Source organism: Phaseolus vulgaris, chromosome 3, assembly GCF_000499845.2.
Source record: "Phaseolus vulgaris cultivar G19833 chromosome 3, P. vulgaris v2.0, whole genome shotgun sequence".
Lineage (NCBI taxonomy): Eukaryota > Viridiplantae > Streptophyta > Magnoliopsida > Fabales > Fabaceae > Phaseolus > Phaseolus vulgaris.
The window spans coordinates 44,019,121-44,029,784 of record NC_023757.2 but is presented as its reverse complement, the minus strand read 5'-3'; positions in this window follow the sequence as shown (position 1 = coordinate 44,029,784).

Genomic DNA, 10,664 nt, shown 5'->3' with positions numbered 1-10,664 from the left:
AATATGTATTAAATTTGTGTCTAAAATTAGCAATCAAGTTTTCACTACATTAAATTTATATTTTAATTTAATTTAACCTCTACTCTAATGATTTTAGTGAAAAGTTTTTTAGACTTATAGATAAAGAATAATTTCTAAAACATTGGTTCTGGTGATATAAGTGAAATTAAAAAATTATATTTTTTTACCAAATAACTTTAAATAAATATTTTCATTTTCTATTTTTCTATTTTACTGTTTTTAAAACCAAAGATGTTCTAAAAAAATTAAAAAAAAAGTATTTTTTTCCTTCGTTATTATAAAAACTTGGTTTGATCCTTTTATTTTTTAAAAGAATAATTTTATTTTTATAACTTCTAAATTTGAGCCAGTGTTACTCTTTTGCCAAGTTAGAATTTATTTATAAAATAATTAAGTAATAAATGTTTTAAAAACTTATATTTTATAATATATTTTTTTCAATTTTCTTGAAACTTTAGTTTACTAACTATAATGTTAATTTAATCATTAAAGAGGAGTGAGTTAATATTTTAGTTTTAGTCTGTGTGTTTTCAGCTTCTTTCTATATTTCACCTTCAGCTTCTTTTTAATGAGTATACAGATAGGCATATTTTGACATGACAAGATGTGAGAGTAAGAAAAGATGGTTTGAGTAGACTTTTGGCACTGTTTAGCAATTAAAAGAGTGGCCCAATAAGGCCATGAGCAATGCTGTATTAAAGGAGGTGCTTTAGAACACAGAACCCCAGCTTTTCACTACTTCTCCAAATTCACTTTTTCATGCATCTCATAAAAATGTCTATAATCCTTTTGCTTGGTTCAAAAATAATTTCATTGGTATACGATGCTCCAAATTGTACAACAGCAAATTGAGAGAGAGAAAAGCAGTTGATCTGAAATGTTTACAAACTTTATTCCACACCACGTTGATTTGGGTTTTCTAACCAAGCAGCTTAGATTCAAGGGATTTTTATAAATACGAGACAACAATAAACAATTACCACTAACCTCTTACGACAATTCAGGAGTGTATGTAAATTATCCACCATACATTTTATAGATGCAACTAATCTCTACATTTTCATCCTTTTTTTTTCTCCCTTTTGTTAAATGATGTCACAGAAGGGAGAGTGTGAAAAAGAAATTAAATAAAAATAAATAAATTTTCCTATACTACCGTTTTTTAGTCTTGGGAGAAGTGTCGGTGCCTGTCATTCAACAAAATCCTATAGGAAAAATACATTTATTTTCTATTGCAACTTTTTAAAGTATCACCTCCATTTCAAATGTATTTCTTTTTAAACAACATTCAAGCATATTGGTTTTAAACAACATCTTCTAACCAATACTATGTTTTTAAACTAGTCAGATTGATTTTAAACAACATTGTCTAACTTAAGATTATGTTTTTCAACTAGAAACAGTAGTTTTAAGTTCAATTAATTTTTATTTTATTTTACATGTTCTCTAACATTTATGCATTTGATTTTTCTTTTTGTATTTCTCAATATTAAATATTATTTTATCGTTTAAAAAATAATTTTCATTATTTTAATTATTATAGTAATATGAAAAGAAGATAATAAAATTATTATATTAAATATTTTTTATTTTTAAAATTATTTTCGTTATTATTAGTAAGAGTTTAAAATGTAAGGATCGAGAAAAAAATAGTCTTAGAGTAGAAATGATACAATTAAAATGGTATTTGAATATTTTATTATTAAAAGGGAAAAATTATATAAATAGAAATTTAGTTATTCATATTTCATTTTAAAAGAATCACCATCTTTCTTTTTCCTTTCCTCACACTTTTATCTAAGATTCTGACCTCCTTGGTCATCAGTTTGACAATCGGAGTCCACCACTATACTCTTGGCAGCAAAATCTACAAGATTGTCCGATCAGAATCTTTGATAGGGTAAGCTCATTTTTGTTCCCTTTTTCCTTTCTTCTCCCTTCTCTTTAAGATTCTAACCTCCTCGCTCATCAGTTTGATGATCGGAGTCTGCCATTGGACTCCTGGCAGTGAACTCTATGAGATTGCCCGATCAAAATCTTAGATAGAGTAAGTTCATTCTTGGCTTATTTTCCTTTGAGATAGTTTTGATCTGGTTAGAGTTGTCTTTTAGTTTAAGTTTGCATGTGAGGTTTTTATCTTCAGAATTAGTCTATGTTAGATCAGAGTCCTAGTGATATAGTTAGATTTGTAATAAAGACTTTGTGGTGCAGGTTAGGTTATCCTTAAGCTATTGGTGGGTTGGAGCTCTTAGTGAGCATCTGCTTAAGGCCAGATAAGGGAAGCTAGTTTTATTTTTATAGAACCCTAGGTTAGAAAATCTGGACGTGGGGGTGACTTGCAAGATTGAATAGTAAAGTAATATATTAATTGAAATGGTTAATTCTGAATATTTTATATTGATTTTAAGGTGAATAAGTTGTTGAAAGTGTTTGTGTTTGAAAATTTAAAATGTTTGAATGATAATATAAATGAGTTGAACTGTGTTTTAATATTTTGTTGAATTACTTAAATGAGATGTTTGATGAGAAGTGGTTGTTTGATTTTAGATGATGATTGATTTACAAAACATATATTTGGAACTTAGTTATGTGTTTAAGTGAATTTTTAGATATAATTGAATTGTTTAGAAAAGTTTAAAATATTTATATGATTAGTCAATGAATTGTTGTGTGATTTGGAAATTCTAAACTTTGGTATGATTTGATTGTGTGATTTGGATATTGTGAGAGTCAGAATATGAATTTTAATCAAGACATAGTATCTTCAGGAAAGAAAATATCGTGTTAAGATTGTTTAGGATGTGCATTGACTAGGGATTCGTCTAGAAGGACATAACCTTACTCTCCTGAGATAATGGAATCATATAGATGAAGTTATTCAGGTAGTGAAAGTCGAAGGAGGTTCATATGAATGAGTAAGTTGTTTGAAAGATAACTAATTTGACCTGTTATATGAATTAACCCTGGCATATTAGGAGAGAGATGATATTGAGATTATTTATGCGCATAACTGTGTGGATTTCACAGTGAGATAGTATGACAGATGCAGATTTTTGAGTCTAAGTCAACGCACGCGAGTCTTCCGGAAGTAGAGTCAAGTATTTGTGTTGTGAGTCAGTAGATGACTGACATAAGAAAGATGAATATTGAAATTGTTGATAGACATGGTTAATTGAAATGTTTGAGAAATCGTATGAGAATTTATGAATTTTGTGTATCAATTTGAAATTTAAATTATATAGAAAATTTTGTTATTGCTAGCTTATCCTGTTATTTGTTTGTGTTTGTTTATTTATTTGTGATGATCGTGTTGTACACGGGAGCATATGAGATTACACGTAATAGAGCTTCTAAGTGAGTAGCTGGAGGATGTGATATTTTTAATTTAAATACTCTGTTTGTTTTTTAAACTTTTGATGCATATATTAAAATCCCTATGAGGAGAGATATATTTTTTTTAAATACAATTATGAGATAGTTATATATATTCATATGTTAAGTAGACAGTGTTTGTTTTACTTTTATTTTATATAGGTAAAAATTAGGGATATTACATAAAAACTATTCAAACTTAATTTATAATACCATATAACCCTTTTAGTTTTCCATTAAATATGACACATAAAAGCATTCAAAAATAAACTAACCCTTTTAAAATGTCTTCCGGAACATAACTAAACATTAGTTTCTGAATAAATTATTGTATACCCATCATGTGAAGGCACCTTTGAAGATTAATAAAGAAGATATTGTAATTTGTCCGTACTGGTTATTTCCTTCTTTGGAAGCCCTCGATTGTAACCAAAAGTAACAACACTCTTGAATCTAAAGCATTCACGGTCTCTTTCTTATTTTTATAGTGTAGATCTATTTATAAATTTATAAACACTTAATATTTACTAATTTTAAAGGTAATGGATCTTGAGTGTAGGGTTACATTTTCACATTACTCTAGTGGGAATTATTATATTAAGGTAGATGCATTTTTGGGAAAAAGTCAATTTGTTCCAACATTTCAAATCATAGATGATTCATAATTGTTATAGCTTAAGATCCAATTTACCTATTTCAACTCACCCACCACCTTCATCGGATTCCAATTAGTTTATCTAGAACGTGAGTTAAAAAATCTTAATAATACATTTTTTTTTATAAAATCGCTCAAGTCAACGTCTTCATAAGAGTTTATGAGAAAAGCTTCCAAATTTGTTTATATGTACAATAATAATTTAAAGTCTATTTATAGAAAAAAAATACAATTTAGATTTGAAGTTGTTACACTAATTTTTACCTAATTAATATATTATTCTGTAATCATTTAAATATTCTTCTTAGTTACTTATCGTTAATTATAAAATAATTCTATAATAATAAATACTTTTTTTAAATTGACCAATAGGGAGTTTGAACGGTAATAAACCGTTCACTTAGGTCGGTGCATAAGCCCAAAACCAAATGTTAAGCCCATTTTTTGTTAAGGAATTTTTAAGCCACTTTCTTCCAATAGCTCTAGGCAACTTCTTACTGCACCCCATTATTTTCAGAGAAGACTGTTTTGCCTCTTTTAAAAAATATTTTCAGATTGTTCATGTTTTATGAATTTCGGATTTATCAATCCATAAATAAATAAATAAATGTTCTGAAAAATATGTTTTAGAATGATTTTTTGTCTCCCCGATTTTTTATTCTGAAAATACCCTTTGTTTATGGAACTACTATTTCAGAAACATCTAAAATTATAAAGGATAATTTTAGTATTTTTCAAGAATGTAGGGGTGTAGGAAGAAAAATGTAGAGGTGCGGGAAGAAACATTCATAGCTCTAGGATCTTATTCACTTGGGCCAAGTACTTCTCTGGCTTTCGCATTTGGGGCCGGGTGAGTCAGCTTCCTTGTCCATCTCTTTAAGGCTGACGCATTCTGCACCTCATAGTTTGAAGGTGCACCACCGTGGAGTGGTGAAAAGATAAAAGCACCATGCTTAAGATTTATAAAATATATTTTGAAACGTATTTCTATAAATACATTTTGAATTTTAATCTAAAACGCATTAATATATTATGAATTGTGTATTTTATAATATATTTTTAAAATTTTATATTTTGAATTGTTTAATCTAGATATATTTTTATATTATACATTTTAAAATGTAAATTTTTATTTTGAAATGTATAATTCAAAATTATAAAATAAAAAAGATTGATGTTTAATATTTAAAATTATACAATCTAGAACTGAAAATAAACATCCTATATTCAAAGGGTATATTCGAAAATATAAAATGTATGAAATTGCAGGTTGAAATGGGGTTGCAGATTGTGTTAGCCTCTATTTCAAGTTAAACGTACTGGGTTTGAGCTGATTCTTCCTACACCTAATTAAATTGGACTTGCACCCAATTGCATTTGTGAAAATATCGAATTACTCTTAATAAAAATGAAATTAGGATTTAGTGATTTTTGCACCCAATCACACACCCAAGTTTGTTTCTGCCATTCTCACACTCAACATTATCTTTCGCACGAGCGTTCGCATCCTCGCATTTTGGTTGATATTTCTTCGGCAGTATAGTGTTAAGTGGAAGGACTCATTGAACAAAGACGAAACTAGGAGTGCGAAGGGCGTCCATTGTTGCGCGAAGATTTGAGGGCATCATCTACATCAACACACCCTACAAGTTTTTCCAAAATAAACATGAAAGGGTACAATTGGGTTTTAGAATGTTCTTCGGGTAGAAATTGTCCTTGATTTGTGGTTCATATGGACCGGATAGATTGAACTTCCCCTTATGGAGGAAACTAAAGCCATATTGTTAAATTGTACAAAATTATTCCCCTTAATGAGGTGATTTTGAGTTTTAGCTTTGGATATGTGATTGCATTATTTGAAGGTGTTTTTTTATTATTTATGATAATCTTACACTGTTTAAACAGAATTATTTTGTGGTATCTTTTACTTGTAAGATTTTTATACATTTTATATGTATACTTTTATAAAATATAGTTTTATGAATTTTTGTAAGTCCATATAAAATCATGAAAACTTTACTAGAACATTTTCCTCTAAAAATAAGTAAAAACAAATGGAAAGAAGAAATGGGTTATTTTTTCCTTTCATTTCACTCTTATTATCAAATTTCATACTTATGCGTTATATTTATCTTTCTTTTTTTCTCAAATCAAACTTCCTCAAAATCCACCTACTTCTATTATATTACTTTTTTTTTCTTTTTTCTATTCCTTTTATAATATTTTCCCCCTCGTGCCAAACATACCCTTCATAAGTCATGAAAATAAAGAGAAAATTCAAACTTTGTAGATTGAGTGGAAAGAATGTTAACAAATATTTTGCACCGATATTTAGTTTAAGAAACTATCATTTTTTAATTTTACTTATAATTAATATTATTTTATTCTTACTTTATTTATTCTAAAGTTTATATGAAAAAAAAGCAGGTAAAAGTAAAATGATTTTTTTCAGTTAAGAATAATATAAAAAATAATTTATCACATTAAACACCACCAAAAGTTTTCATGAATGAATCATCATATGAAATTCAATATTTTAAAAATCAGTTGTTGCAATACTCATAGTAAACACCTTAATGTTCTTAATTGAGAAACTAATGAAAGATTATTATACTAATATTACCTATAAGTTGTTTATGATTTCATTGATTCACATAATTTTTTATTTTCTTTTAAAAATAGATTTTACTAATGAGAGAATGTATAGAATAGAGTTTAATAAATATTGTGAGAATAAATTTTGATATCATAATTAAAAGGTGAGTTTAAATCCAACTTATCATTATCATTATCATTATAAAATTCGAATGTAAATGAAATTTATTCTTACTTAGGATTTAGAGTTTAGTTATATTTTTTTGTCATATATAAGATTTTTTAACAAAATAACAACAAATATACTCATTAACTCCAACATATATACGATTTGTTTAACTTAATAACAATGGTTAAATAAACTTACTAACTGAGTATTTCGGCTCAATTCCCTATCTAGCACCATTTACATCTTTATTTCCCTATCTAGCACCCTTTTGTTTTTATTTCCCTATCTAACACTCTTTTATTTTTTATTTCCCTATCTAGCACCATTTTAAAAATAAATAAATAAATAATAAATTATTATTTTTTTAATAATTTTAATTTTGAATGCATTAAAAAATAAATATTTTTAATGTTTAAAATAATTAGAAATATAATTAATGAATAAATAAATGAGTTTTTACAAAATAAAAATAAAAAAGTAATAAATTAAAAATATTTAGTTTAAAATTATTTTTTTTTACAAATGTTACACTTATTTTATTGTTGTTGTTTTTATTTTCTAGACTTATTTATTTTTGCATTTTTTTCTTCTCATTTTTAAGCATTAAGTGTAACATTTGTATTAGTTTTTTTTTAGAATTTTGCATTTAGGTAAACACTTCAATATTATTTATGTGTCCACTATTAATTAATACTAATTGACTTTAGTTTTTTTATAAATATGTCCTGTATTTTTTAGTTGAAATTAACATGATTACATCATCAATAATAATCAAAATAAATAGTAATTTATGTTTATAGATTCAACTTTTATGTTGTTGTAAAGTTTAATTTTTTATTTTCTTCATTTAAAAAATAATAATTTTAAACTAAACATTTTTAATTTATTACTTTTTTTATTTTTATTTTGTAAAAACTCATTTATTTATTCATTAATTATATTTCTAATTATTTTAAACATTAAAAATATTTATTTTTTAATGCATTCAGTGTAGCATTTGCATTAGTTTTTTTTTTAGACTTTTGCATTTAGGGTAGACACTTCAATATTATTTATGTGTTCACTATTAATTAATACTAATTGACTTTGGTTTTTTGTATAATTATGTCCTGTATTTTTTACTTGAAATTAACATGATTATATCATCAATTATATCATCAATAATAATAAAAATAAATACTAATTTATGTTTATAGATTCAAATTTTATGTTGTTGTATAGTTTAATTTTTTATTTTCTTCATTTTAAAAAAAATTAAACTAAACATTTTTAATTTATTACTTTTTTTTTATTTTGTAAAAACTCATTTATTTATTCATTAATTATATTTCTAATTATTTTAAACATTAAAAATATTTATTTTTTAATGCATTCAAAATTAAAATTATTAAAAAAAATAATAATTTATTATTTATTTATTTATTTTTAAAATGGTGCTAGATAGGGAAATAAAAAATAAAAGAGTGTTAGATAGGGAAATAAAAACAAAAGGGTGCTAGATAGGGAAATAAAAACAAAAGGGTGCTAGATAGAGAAATAAAGATGTAAATGGTGCTAGATAGGGAATTGAGCCGAGTATTTCAATGAAGTATTTTTTTTTTAAAATTATGGTTCCAAATAGTAACAAGGGCATGGAAAATTAGGTACAAAAATAAATAAAAAGAAGATGATGAAAAATTGAAAAGCATAGCTCCACCAGAAAGTGAGACGAAACACCGACAGTTCAACCATCTTAAAACTATCAAACTACATATCATTATCTTCTTTAATTAGTGGTGTGCACTGCAACATCCTCTGCGGTTAAGATTTCATTTCTTTTTTGTACATTTTGTTGAGTATATTCGTTGGAACTGGAACTATTGGTGGGTGCCCAAGTTTAAAATATTTTTATATTATCTCTGTATTTCGTTTTGGTGCAACTAACGATCAATCAATAAATTAAGTGATCACCAAGTTTGTCCTCAATTAATTCATAGCTCACCCATAATAAACATGCTTCATGCTAAACCTAATCTCCAGAGTTTATTCATTAATCTCTTTCCAACCACAATTGTCTACATTTAAATCTCCCCCACTTCATAATTGGTAATAGTTAATAACTATAACCTAAAAATACTGTACTATACCAACTTTTCCTTCATTTTTGTAGCCATCTAGTCTCACATATATGCTCGTTAAATAGGTTAACTATATATAAATTAAGTTCTCATAAAATGCATGCATTAGTTAAAAAAAGGGTTTAGATCGTCAAAATATTTTTATTTGATTTATATTAAACCAAATTCACCCACTTCTCAATTGATAGAAAACTAGTTACGGCTTACTCAAAAAAGAAATATCACACCACATCAACAAACTGCTTGCCAAACATTTCTATCTAAATTTTTTACAAATTTAGCCGTATGGAAATAAACATTTATTCCATTAAAAATTTCATGTTGATTAAAAATTTAATTAAATTATAATATATAAATAGAATGTAATCATTTATAATTTGGTTTTATGAGACTTTATTAAAAATAAACTTATTTATTAAAATGATATTTAAAAAGTCTTTTTTTTTATTAAAAAAAAGTGTATTGGAAATCTGTTAGTGATATCATAAAATCATAAGAATAATACATGAACATGTGAATACTATAATATTCGATATATCATATTTGCATTATGTGATTATTTATTTAAAATTCTTATATATGTATATATATTATTAACTATTAAATTTAAATCCTAATATAGTATCTAGTTAAAATATCTCACAATATAATATAATTATGTATTTTTTACTTTATAATTCCGAACTATAAAGAATGTCAATGTTTTTTTTTTTGAAAAATCTTAAGAGAGTAGGAGCTCATGATATATTCAAATTTGAAACACTCTTACAATTTACTGTTAGATTTTATAAACTTGAGGAATTATAAAGTTAAATTTAAGAGTAACTATATTAAATGGTATGTTTTAAATGTTGTATTTATGTTTGAAAGATTTAATAATGATTTTTCATTTCACTAGTATAAATTTATTTATTACTGATTATTGATTTTATGCATAGTTTATATTAATACATGTATAAATATATGTATCTATGACTAAAATTATTATTATTATTATTATTCATACAGATATTCTACTAGATAGGATAATATATTTTTTCAAATGCAAGTACTATAATATTGTACCGAAACATTATCAGTTGTCATCATGTCATGATTAGCTTCTTATTATATAAAAACAAATATTTAAGCAATCAATAGAAAAATTATATTAAATACTAACAATTTAACATTAAAAAAAGTTATGCATGTACGTTTATTCCCGTGTGATACATAACTTTAACATGGTACGGAATCATATTATATATGCTTCGAATTACGCGTGTTTGACATGAATAAGTGACTAAGGTTGATAACCAACCAGTTACATTTGGATTGTTTAATTTTAGTATATAATAAATAATAATTTTAAATACTAAAATAATACTATATTTACTTTAGATCTGATATGTTAATTATAGAAAAAAGGTAAGCAATTAATTATAATTGCATAAATTTTAAAATAGAATACTAAATAACAATTACATAAATAATTAATTATAAAAGGATTAAGCAATTATATATAAATTAAATTTTATGATAACTACAATATTTTTATATTTTGTTTTGTCCAACTCTTTCCTAGTTATTTCTTAAAGTGCAAGTCACTTACATGTAAAAAAAACATTTTGAATGATGAAATGTTGTTAATGAATTAAATTGGAGAATTCAGTTGAAATTAAATTTGCTACGATTATATATGCATATATAAACTTAGAGCATGATTATGATTGGTTGTTAAATCTTTACATTTGCT